Raw genomic sequence first — 11,486 nt, 5'->3', positions numbered from 1 at the left:
GTGTAAGCTGACATGACGTCTTCAACTACAGCGATCAATGATAGTAGGAATAGAAAAATCTGTAAACACAAGCCACAGACAAGTGAGCTAATATATGTGTTATCTCTATAAATATAAAAGATGCATAAAATGATCTAAGCAATGTAAATACCATCGGTCATTCTGTACTATTATACATGTTGCTCTTATATGTTGGCAATGTTGCAGGAACAATACCTCACATCATATTTACCATGCTAGCAGGAGACAATTGTGACTTATTACAAGAGATGTTAAGAGTAAATATGTCGCTAACCTAGTATTTGCCAGTGCATAAACTATTCCAATAGGAAGGATTTCAATTTCATGAATTTCTTAGCAGCGTCAGCAAATTCCTAGCCTTCTTGTATGAGTTTGGTCTGCTCAAAGCCTTCTTCACTGGTAAAAGACTACAGAAAAAAGCACAATACGTCATGCTCAAATACCTAAAAAATGCATCATTGCCTCAAGTTTCATGCTCCTTGATTAAACATGTAATACTGTATTGTAAGGAGATGATGAACAGTATAGACACAAACCAAATGATTAGATCTAAGTGGGAATACCTGAGCCCCCAAACCAAGCATGCATACACAGAATGACGGAAACAAGCAATATGCTAGTGAGAACAGTGCAGACCATCTCTATGCTACATGGGAGAGGAGCCACCAAAGGTACCAGCATCAAACATGCCCCACACCATTGTATATGTATTCCTCTCCTGTCTGCACATTAACAGCTGCAACCAAGACGAGCAACAAAGTCAGCATCTTCGTTCTCAAAAGTAAAAAGGAATATAAAAGAACTTTGAGATGGAGGAGAACTAATCGAGAAATCAGCTCCCAATACTCTTGCCGAGCTTGAATCAGTAGTCAAGAAGAGTTACCACCGCATCCCGACGATCAACAGTCTCTTTGTTTCCCCACCTTTTAATCCCGCAAGATCCGTACCCACCAAAGCTGAGCCTGACCAAATCAAGCACAATTCGATCATGCGCTGAAGGCCAACACTCAAGGGGGCACAATCTAACTTGTGTTATTTTTGTGTAGAAAAAACTCTCCATGTGACTTAATAACAATTAAATCAAACAATAGAAAGGGAAAACATGAAATTGATTATCAGCTTGGTGAATGGAGTAGCACCGTTGATGTAACCATTGTAGTAACGAGGATCAGGTTGACATACTCATCACTAAGGAATTAAGTGATTCTGGGCAAGCTCCATCAGTGCATGCTCCTTTGCTCCATGTTCATCTAATTCATATGCATATATAAGCTGACTGTCAATGGAGCAAACAGGGAACTACATGCAGGAGCTAAACAATAATTGGCAAGCCCAAGAACAAATACCTCAAGAGAGGAACATATTGGAGCAGCAGTTGTGGGGAGCCTGATGCCTCAGGGAGTGGTGCAGAGGTGTCTTGCATTCAGTCAGTCATTCAAAGCAAACAACAACACCTCCTTCGATAAAATCCGCAACCTAGTGCATCATTCGTCGCCCGCCCATGTCGTAGATTTTAGACCATCATTTTTCTCAGGATGTTTTGATCTACTAAATCTTGTGCACCCAACCTATAGCAACCCAATGCGTCATAAACCAGTGACAACACCTCGACATGTCTGATGGAAAATCAACCTAACACCAAAACAGCATGTCACATACCAGACGCGGACCATATCAATTCCTAGTAATTTACCTAGAAACTGTCCAAACAGCACGTCGCCACATCCCTTTTGGTTAAAGAAATTCTCTTGCAATCTCTCAAACTGAATGTTCAAATGTCATTACTTCTGATTCCACGAGGTTCTCCCTCTCAAATTAATCAGTGAGTACCTCCAAGATATTGGATCATCTCAATCAACTCCTAGCGGGATTGAAGTCATCACTGAAATTGGCAAGAAGAATACCATGAATCGACAATCTGTCAGCGTAAACAATCGTGACAAAAACAATCGAGATACTGCAATCACCTGATATAGTAGCTTGCCAATCATAATGGGGTCCAAGAAAAATTGATTGGATTAATAGGAATAGAACCGAAAATTCTCTTATGTTAGGAAATCAGAAACTTTGTGTCGGTTTATTACAAAAAATAAAAACCAGTTATTGTTGATTCATTCAACAACATCAGAGCTCAAACCAAGTTCAGGTGGCTTTCATTCAGTATTATGTGATCATGAAGTGTTCAGCAAAAAAAGAGTGCATCATTTTTTTTCGAAACAGCCGCAACAAGGACAAACATGGTCAGCAGCGGACGCCAGCGCACAAAAATGCAAGGGCATAGCAAGCACATGAGCATGTACATAAACAAAGCAAGCGCAGCAGCTACAACAATTTCCCCAACAACCCAACTAACATCATCACTCCGTCCCCCTCCTGTATATCTCACTCCCCTCTCCAGCCCTAGTGACATCCTGCCTTGCAGGCATCGGTCATCCCTAACCAGGGCGCCTCCGTCTCATCTCCTCTGGCCCTAGTGAAAGGATCAGTTTGGGAATTTGAAATGTTGTTAGGTACCTTGATGGAGCGGGCATGTGCGTAAGCCTAGGGTCGTCTTGGGAAGACGACCTTCCCCGTGAGCACCTTCTGCAGCGACTTCACGTTGGCGCCCAACACCCTCCGGTGGAGGAGGCCCACAGGTAGCACCGCTAGGCATCAAGAGACCTAGCCATGGAGCAAAATGCGGAGAAGGCTGGGTGAGCTCCACGTTATGCTCCTCCATGGATCCAGCAGCGACCACCGCGGCAACCTGGCTAGCATCGTCGGTTGTGGCCATGGCCAGATCCGTGGAGCATGGCGACAGGAGGTCGGGGAGGGAGAAGAACGGCGACTATGGAGGTCTCCATCCGTCAATCTCGTCACGTGCACAGATCCGGCAAGGAGGAGATCGATGGAGATCGAGAGACGACGTCATGGAGGTGAGGGCTGGCCGGTGGCAATGGAGCGGGGGAAGAGGAATCTAGCGGCGGTGGCGGAGGCTACCCCAGGACCTCGGCGGCGGCAAAGGGATCCGCGAGGGCGGCTCATCCAGGACCTCGGCGGCGGCACAGGGATCGGCGGCTAGGGCGTGGTTTCCGTGGACGTAGCGAATAGATCGGCGGCAGCTGGGGCGTGGTTATCGTCCTCGTAGCGACACGAACGAGATCGATAGTTTTTTTCGCCAGGAGGCCTCGCTCCCTCGTTCGTGTGAGTCGGGCTCGATTATTTTTCGTCGTTTTTTTTGTTCGTCAGTTTTCGTCCGAGTTTTTGTCGTGCGAGGTCAATAGCTACGTGGTCTTCGTTGTTCTTTTTTTTGAGCATCAGTACAGACACAAGCGCTCATATACATGCGCATACACTCACCCTTATGAACGCACACACGCACACCCTATCCCTATGAGCACCTCCGAATGACTGAGCTGGCATATCATCTTGAGATTTACGAAGTCATTGTAGGTGCCTCGTCGTCGACGAAAACGTCTCCTCCCACTGAATGCGCATTGCCAGAAATCCTAAAATAAATCCAGGAATAAATGCGAGCATCAGGATTTGAACCCTGGTGGGCTGGGATACTACAGTCCCTTCAACCATCCAACCAGTGTTGGAAAAACGTCTTCGTTGTTCTTTTGGTGCGATGGGATCGTTGCGTGGGAGGTGGGAAGAGAGACGAAAAAAACCAGACGAAGGTGAGAGGTGGGACAAAAAAAATATGGAACGGAGACTACCAACTGCTCTATTAGGAGTAGAGTTCATTGCTATTAGTAGTCAAAAAATCTCACAACTTGGTATTTTCTTGAGTAGCCATGAGAGAGATTCAAACAAAGCAAGCACACACAATATTTTTTGGTATTTTGATTTTTCTAGGAAAGTAAAGGCTAAATAAAAAGGAAAAAGTCAAGAAAGTGAAACAAGTAAATGCTAAACGTGTGCGAAGGTACTTGTACTCCTTCACGTGACGTCTCACCGTCAATGGCGCTAGAAATTCTTCTACTACTTATAGATATTATCAGGATTTCCCTGAAGAGGAAGGGTGATGTAGCACTGTAGCGAAGTATTTCCCTCTGTTAAGAACCAAGATTTATCAAACTATTAGGAGAGACCATGAGAAACAAAATAAGAGGTACCTACACACACAAAGCAGATACTTGTACCCAACGAAGGCAAGGGGGTTGTCAATCCTCTCGTTCTTGCCGCTTACAAGGATTAAATCTGATAGTGATAGATAGATAAAATAAAAATAAAATAAAAGATAATAAATTGCAGCAAGGTATTTTTATGGTTTTAGTAAATATGAAGTGAATGTACCTGGTGGCCATAGCATCACTAGAGGCATCTCTCTCATAAACATAGAAATACGGTGGGTAGACAAATTACTGTTGGGCAATTGATAAAAAAACACATAGTTATGATGATATTCTTGGCATGATCAATTTACAGGCACTACGTCCGTGACAAGTGGACCGAAATGATTATGATTCTAGTAATATCACTCCACCCCTCAACCGCTATCGAGCATTCATCTTAAGGTATTAAGTTCATACAAACAGAGTAATGCTTGGAGCATCATGACATCATGTAGACAAAGTAAGATCAATTAATATGTTTGAACCCCGTTGTTTTACCATTAATAGCAATAATACAAATACGTGTCTCGCTACTCCTCCTGTCACAGAGTGGGGACAATGCAAGATTGAACCGACCACAAAATGCCTCTCCCACTGAAGATAAATTGATGTAAGTATTCAACATAGATAGATAGATCGAAGAGAAATACAAAGCTATAACAATCACACATAATAAAGTTCAAAAAGACACAATTACTTTCAATGAATAATCTGATCATAAACCCACAATTCATCGATCCAAACAAACGCACTGCAAAATGATTACATCAAATCGATCTCCAAAGAGAACATTGTATTGAAGATCAAAATGAGAGAGAGAGAGAAATCTAGCTAGTGCTATGGACCCGTAGATCATGTGGGAACTACTCACACTTGATCATGAAGGTGGCAAGGTTGACGTAGAAGGCCTCCATGATGGATTACCCCTTCGGTAGAGTACCGAAAAAGGCCTCCAGATCGGATCGAGGGGGCGGGGGCAATTGATTCGGGGCCTTGCCCGAGGGTTTATAAATATTTGGAAATTTATAGCATTGGAATTAGGTCAGACAGAGCCATGAGGGGCCCACAAGGGGCCTAGACGCGCCTACCACCTAGGAGCGTTGTGTTGCCTTGCCATCTCCTCGTTTGTCGTCTAGACTCCCCGAAGCTTCTAGGGTCACTTTTGCTCAAGAAAACTAGCTAAAAAGTTTCATCGTGTCTGGATTTCCTTCAGTATGGATTTTCTGTAAAACCAAAAACAAGCACAAAATAACAACTGGCACTTGGCACTAGGTTAATACCTTAGTTCTCAAAAACGATATAAAATGATATATAAAGCATACAAGACTGACAATATAATAGCATGAAAACATCAAAAATTATAGACACGTCCGGTACGTATGAGTCACCACTAGGAGGCTCATTCTTCACTTGCTCTAAACAACCCGCCCACCAGTTTCAACTTTCAACTCTTAAGGATCTTGCCCTTGTGGGAGATTTTCGGATTGGAAAAATGTGAAATGTGATGATGGCACCATTCGTCAATGCGCCTCTAATACTTTGCACTGGTGTGACCATTCCCGTTGACCACATCAAGCGGGACATCCTACCATGCAAAAACCAAAGCTATGTCTTCTTCGCTGGCGTAGCTTGCTTGCCTCAATACTCTCCTCTTCAACATTGCGAATCACATATTTCCTGCAATTCCAGTTCTTTCCCAGCTTCATCTAGTCGCTCAAAATTCTCAACTGACATCTGTTGCGAGAAGTCTTGACCAAGTTTTCCCCACTCTTCATTGTTTCTAGATGAATCACTCATCATGCTAAAGAAGGATGGCGTAGGGTAGGGATCAGCGATCCTCCCATATGGATAGCCCCGTCACTACCCAAAGAGTGCACAGTTGCCAACTTTGCTCGATTGCAATCAATCACATTGCTACACCCAAAATTGTACCTAACTAATAGAAGGAGAAATGAAAGTTTTTTACCAACTCGGCATTTTGCCAAACACGTGCCAGGTGTCGACATTCCTCATCGTCCTGATCGTAAAAGGGTCAGCTGCTAGAGGGATGGATGGAGGAGGGGGAGCCGCGTGAGAGGTGGAGAGGTGGAAATGGCGATTGAGTTAGCCGGAGGGACGACGGGAGGAGTGGGAACTGTTGAAATATATTGCTCACCTCTCTCCATCAGTTAGGACTTTTCGATGAGTTGGCTGGTGCATGAATTCAATATGGTATCCAAGTCAAGAGGTCTTGAGTGCAAGACCCTACAAACACAGTAGTAAAATAAAAAGATTATGTGGCCACATCGATCCCACGTCAATAATCCTAGACATGAGGGGGAGTGTTGGAATATATTGCCCGCCTCTCTCCATCAGTTCAGACTTTTGGATGAGTTTTTTTAGGGAATGCCATCATGGCTAGTTTTATTGATTTGGTAATATCATTACATTGTTCACGAGTGCGTTTACAAGAAAATATGGGGGTTCCTCAACCCAATTATTGGATGCATCATTATCATATGAATGTTTGTCTAAGAGGTGGCAACACCATTTGCTTCCTGTCGACAGTGCAAAATCTCTACATTCCCGATCATCCCTGCTAAAATGAAGCAATTTAGAAAAAATAGCTGTAGGTTCACTCCATATCCTCTCTTGGCCTGAGGATGCGTTACCAACTTTAAGTGCATCACCTTCAATCTGAATTTTGGTAAATCCAAGGACTCCGCTAATTGAAGGTTATTTTTCATTGCCATTGTTTCCGCCATGTTAGCATCTATCACAGACGGGATTAGAGTACATGATGCCACATTGAAAGAACCATGGGTATCTCTCATCACAACTCCCGTTGTTCCTTTTCCTTCATTCTCATGGAAAGATGCATCCACGTCGATCTTGACTATTCCTGAATGTGCTTTCTTCCAACGTTGCTCCCCACGTGTAGTCCCAAACGCGCCTGATAAAGCTCTCTGAAAATTGGCGCAAATCACGTGGACTGCAATAGCATTTTTGCTCATCTGGGGTACCGTCTTGTTATGTGTTTGTCTTCTTCTGAGCCACCATAGATAGCAGCATGCTGTAATAATCCCTTTGCTCAATCCAATGGTCGGCGTGTGTGGTGACTTTGAAGGTGGGAGCTACAGTATTTGCTCCAGAACAACGGAACTTGATCGATCAACAAGATGGGCTTTTGCTATTGTGCCAAAAATTCCCAATAGCCTCCACATTTCCACCGCTTGGCCACAACTAAATAAGAGATGATGTATGTCTTCAGCACCTTGATGGAAAATCGGACGACTTCCATCAGTACCAACATGCCTGTTTGCGAAGATTGATTTTAATGGGATTAATTTGTGAAGGGCCCCCTAGCCGAATATTTCCACTTTTCCCGGGACTTTGAGCTTCCAAGCATTGATAGTCCTATTATTGTCGCAATGATTTTGAGCTGAATTCATATTTCCATTCATAATTGTATGTCGATCTTACCGAAAAAACACCATTACTATTGCCATGTCAGGCTACAAAGTCCTCAAATCTATGGTGGCTCAATGGAATCTGTAGCAACCGGCCAACACCCATTGGGTTGAATATCCCATGTATTAACTCCTCGTCCCACCGCTCGGTCATAGGATCAATAAGTTCATTGACCTTAGTCATTAGAGCACCACCCCTTGATGTAATAATTTGTCTAGTGGGGCTCGAGGGAATCCAATGGTCCTCCCAAATATTGATCTTTTCCCCAGTGCCAATCCTCCATATGGGCCCACGTTTGAAGGCCTGAATACCCGCTAATAAGCTCTGCCAAGTAAAGGAAGATCCTTTCTTGGGCCCTGCTTTTGAAATATCACCAGAGGGGTAGTATTTTGCTCTCAGTACCCTTGCACAAAGGGATTCTGGTTCATAAATCAGCCGCCAAACTTGCTTAGCTAGCATTGCCAAGTTGAGAGAGTGATGGTCACAAAAGCCCATTCCTCCATCTTTTTTAGGGAAACATGATTTCCACCATGCCCACCAGTGCATTCTCTTAGTATTCTCATCATCTCCCCACTAGAATTTTGCTATAACATACGTGATATCCTTGCAAATGTCTTTAGGGAGCATAAAAACTAACATTGCAAAGAACAGGTATAGACTGAGCCATAGCCTTTAACAAAACTTCTTTACCTTGTATAGACAGTTGTTTCTCATTCCAACCATTAGTTCTGAAGCATACCTTCTCAGCGAAGTGCTTAAAACAGTCACTTCTATGTGCTCCTACTAGTGCTGAATGACCCAAATATTTGTCAGATAGTGCTTCGGCATCAATGTTCAAACACTGAGATATATCTATTTTTAAATCAACATCCGTGTTCGGACCGAAGAAAACACTGGATTTTGCTGCACCCACCATCTGTCCAGAATTTGCACAATAAGTTTGATGAGTCTGCTATAACGAAGTTGCATTATTCATATCCGCCTTCATGAGAATTAAGGAATCATCAGCAAATAAATGGTATGAAACCGATGGTGCATTTCTGCACACCTTAATCCCGTTAATGCCACCAACTTCTTCATACAACAGTAAACTTGAGAGCGCTTCTGCACAAATTAAAACAATTATAGGGAGAGAGGGTCTCCCTGTCTTATGCCACGTGTCGGGGTGAATTTTTTAGTCTCCTGTGAATTATACTGAACATACACACGCCATAATCGTATTCACCCATTTTTCATAGAACCCAAGCTTCAACATCATATTCCTGAGAAATATCCCTGGCTGGAGCATGAATTCAATAAGGGAAAGTAGTGGCTGAACCCAGCTCGGTGCACCCATGGTGCACTCACGCAAGAAAACAAAGCAAAACATTTCAAAAAATTATGAAACTTTTTATGAATGATCATCAACTACTGGTATTGACACTTGCAAAGTTTGGTGGTCAAATAACATTCAAGGAGCTCTATACATGAAGGAAAAATTTACAAAATCTGCTCAAACAGTGCACTTACATTTTAACTAATTTTTAGTAATTTTGTCTTTTTTGTACAGAGCTCCTCGAAATTTATTTGACAACCTAACTTTGCAAGTGCCCATAACATTTGTTGATAATCATTCCCACAAAGTTTCAGAATTTTCTAAAATGGTTTGCTATGTTCTTTTGCGTGGGTGCACCGAGAAAAACCACTCTCATTCAATAGGAGCCACATGTGTGGGTGGGTCGTTGGGTGGGGGGAGCTGAGACGGCTGCAGGGAGGGGATAGAGTCGCCTCTGGTGGCAGGATGTCATGAGCGAGGGGGCCACTGTTCAGGAGGGTACTCGCGCCGTCGGTGCACAAGCCAACCATTTGATGTCCTATGCGACGGCAGATTGGCTGTGCCGGAGGCGGCAGGAGGTCGGCGGCAGAATGTGATGGGCTATAGTTAGGGTGGTCTCCATGTAGTCGTCGGCAGGAGCTGTGTGCGGCTGGGGCGGTACGGCAGTGGTGGTGGAGTTGTGGGTGGGAAAAACGAGTAGGAGAAGAAATGTCATCGTTCCAGAACACTTCGAGACAGAGTTCACTTTTAATCTCCCTCCCTTCCTCCAAATATACAGGCTTGAGGACTGATAATAGAGCGCCCAATAGAACTTTTTACAACGCGGATCGGTTTAGGGAATCTGCTATCGTGGAATTCTCCACTCTGTTTTGTATGATAACAAGTATTTTTAAGACGACCCATTTTAGGGAATCTGCTAGAGTTGCTCTTAGCCTGCTATTCAAATCTTTGGCTGAAAGAGGCAGGACAAAGAGGGTCGTAAATTTAGCTTTCTGACAGAGCTTCAGGAGTGAACTATATATCCCTTTTTATGCGCTCATGGTCGCTGAATTGGAGGGCCCTAGATCAGTTGGAATAAGAGAAAGTCGTATTTTCTTTTTCCGTTGTTGCAATTCTCAAGCATGTTATGTTTCTAACCTGACCGTACTATTCCAGAAAAAAACATAACTGTTGGTTTAATCATGATTTTTTCTTGGTCGGTTTCATGCACTCTGACAAGCAGATGGCTGCAATCGCGTCGCTATGTATACAGGACGAGATGGACTTCCGACCAACAATGAGCGTCGTGGTCAAGGCTCTGTCGCTGTTGCTACTCAGTAGCTCAAACAATCTTTCCTGCGCTGCTGAAGCATCGACTTCTGTAGCAGTGAAATAGCATGTGATGTGGCAGAAGACGGAACCATAAATTCAAAGATCTTCTATACAGTAATTTTCTGTGCATGTCGGCAGCATATATTGTCTATAGCAAATTGCACAAGACCATGAAATTTCCTATTTCCCAGTGGCCGTCTTTCCTCAGGCATTGTGCTAGTATTGTATACCGTTTCAAGTCATGCACGTGCTTTCGGGATGCATCATGTTCATGTGCGCTTCTCTTCTTTTCGAGGGAGAAATAGGACAGCGGCAATACATCCATTTCTGTTGCAGCTCGCGGCTGCGTTGTTTGTTTCACCTCAACTTTGCAGCGTATCCCTTTGTTTCAGATCCGTTCATTTTCTGTGTGCATCTCTTTATTTCGCAATTATTTGAGCCTTTATGCACCTTGCTTAGTTCTGGGTTCCAGAAAAGGCCTCGGCCCGACTTAAATATAATAAAGCCCAATGGCGCCAACTGTTGGGGTATTCCCCACGACCAAGACCCGGCTCATAAGGATAAGCCGCCGTGAGGCTGAAGTCATTTATGGGTCTAAGTCACCCTGACGTTAACTCATCTTTGGGCTTAAGTCGCCCTCATGTGTCATTCTGAACTTAAGCAACCTGTTAAATCATCTCAGATACTAACCCGGCAGGTGAAAGCCGGCAGACAGTTTCTAACCCGGCAGAAAGATGCATTGAGTATAAATAGTAAAAATCTTATCATCTTTCCTAAATAGATGTGACCGTAGTTCAGTCCGAACACTATTGGTCACACGTTTTGAGTACTAAGATTTTTAAGTCCAGAAAAATAATTTGTCTTGACAGTATGAAGATCCTCAAGCCATGAAACATAATGACTTATCTTCTCGTAGTTTAGTTCAATCCCGGGACAGTAGTAGGTCTTGTCTACCAAGCGCTGGACATGTTTGCTTGATTGGAAATAAGCTGTCAATATAAATTAGTTGTCAACTATTTTTGAATAAACAATATCAAAGACATAAATATGATTGAGAAACTCACATAATGGTAGAACTGGAGGCGTCTGCACATCGACCCAGATGTCGATATTACCTTCAATATCATCTTCCGGACGAATATCAAAGGTGATAACCATATCAGGCCCAAATGCATAAGTCTTGCATAGTGTTTGCCAAGTTTTGCACCCAAAATAGGTACAGGTATCTTCGTTGTGAAATTTTGCATGGAAAATACAACCATGCTCGGTCTTCAAGTAAACTCTCTTTA

At 43.3% G+C, this 11,486-nt stretch overlaps 1 long non-coding RNA gene across 1 annotated transcript; it reads right to left on the bottom strand.

Moving 5' to 3' along the window:
• Positions 1-936: 936 nt before the first annotated feature.
• On the bottom strand, positions 937-1,257 carry LOC119323274. The gene is made up of 2 exons (XR_005156198.1): positions 1,161-1,257; positions 937-983 (listed from the first exon to the last, which is right to left on the bottom strand). It is a non-coding gene; the product is annotated as an uncharacterized LOC119323274 (long non-coding RNA).
• Between the last annotated feature and the right edge of the window lie 10,229 nt (positions 1,258-11,486).

This window comes from Triticum dicoccoides, chromosome 6B, assembly GCF_002162155.2.
Source record: "Triticum dicoccoides isolate Atlit2015 ecotype Zavitan chromosome 6B, WEW_v2.0, whole genome shotgun sequence".
Taxonomy (NCBI): Eukaryota; Viridiplantae; Streptophyta; class Magnoliopsida; order Poales; family Poaceae; genus Triticum; species Triticum dicoccoides.
Note: the sequence above shows the minus strand (reverse complement) of the source record. Positions and strands in the feature narration are given on the sequence as shown.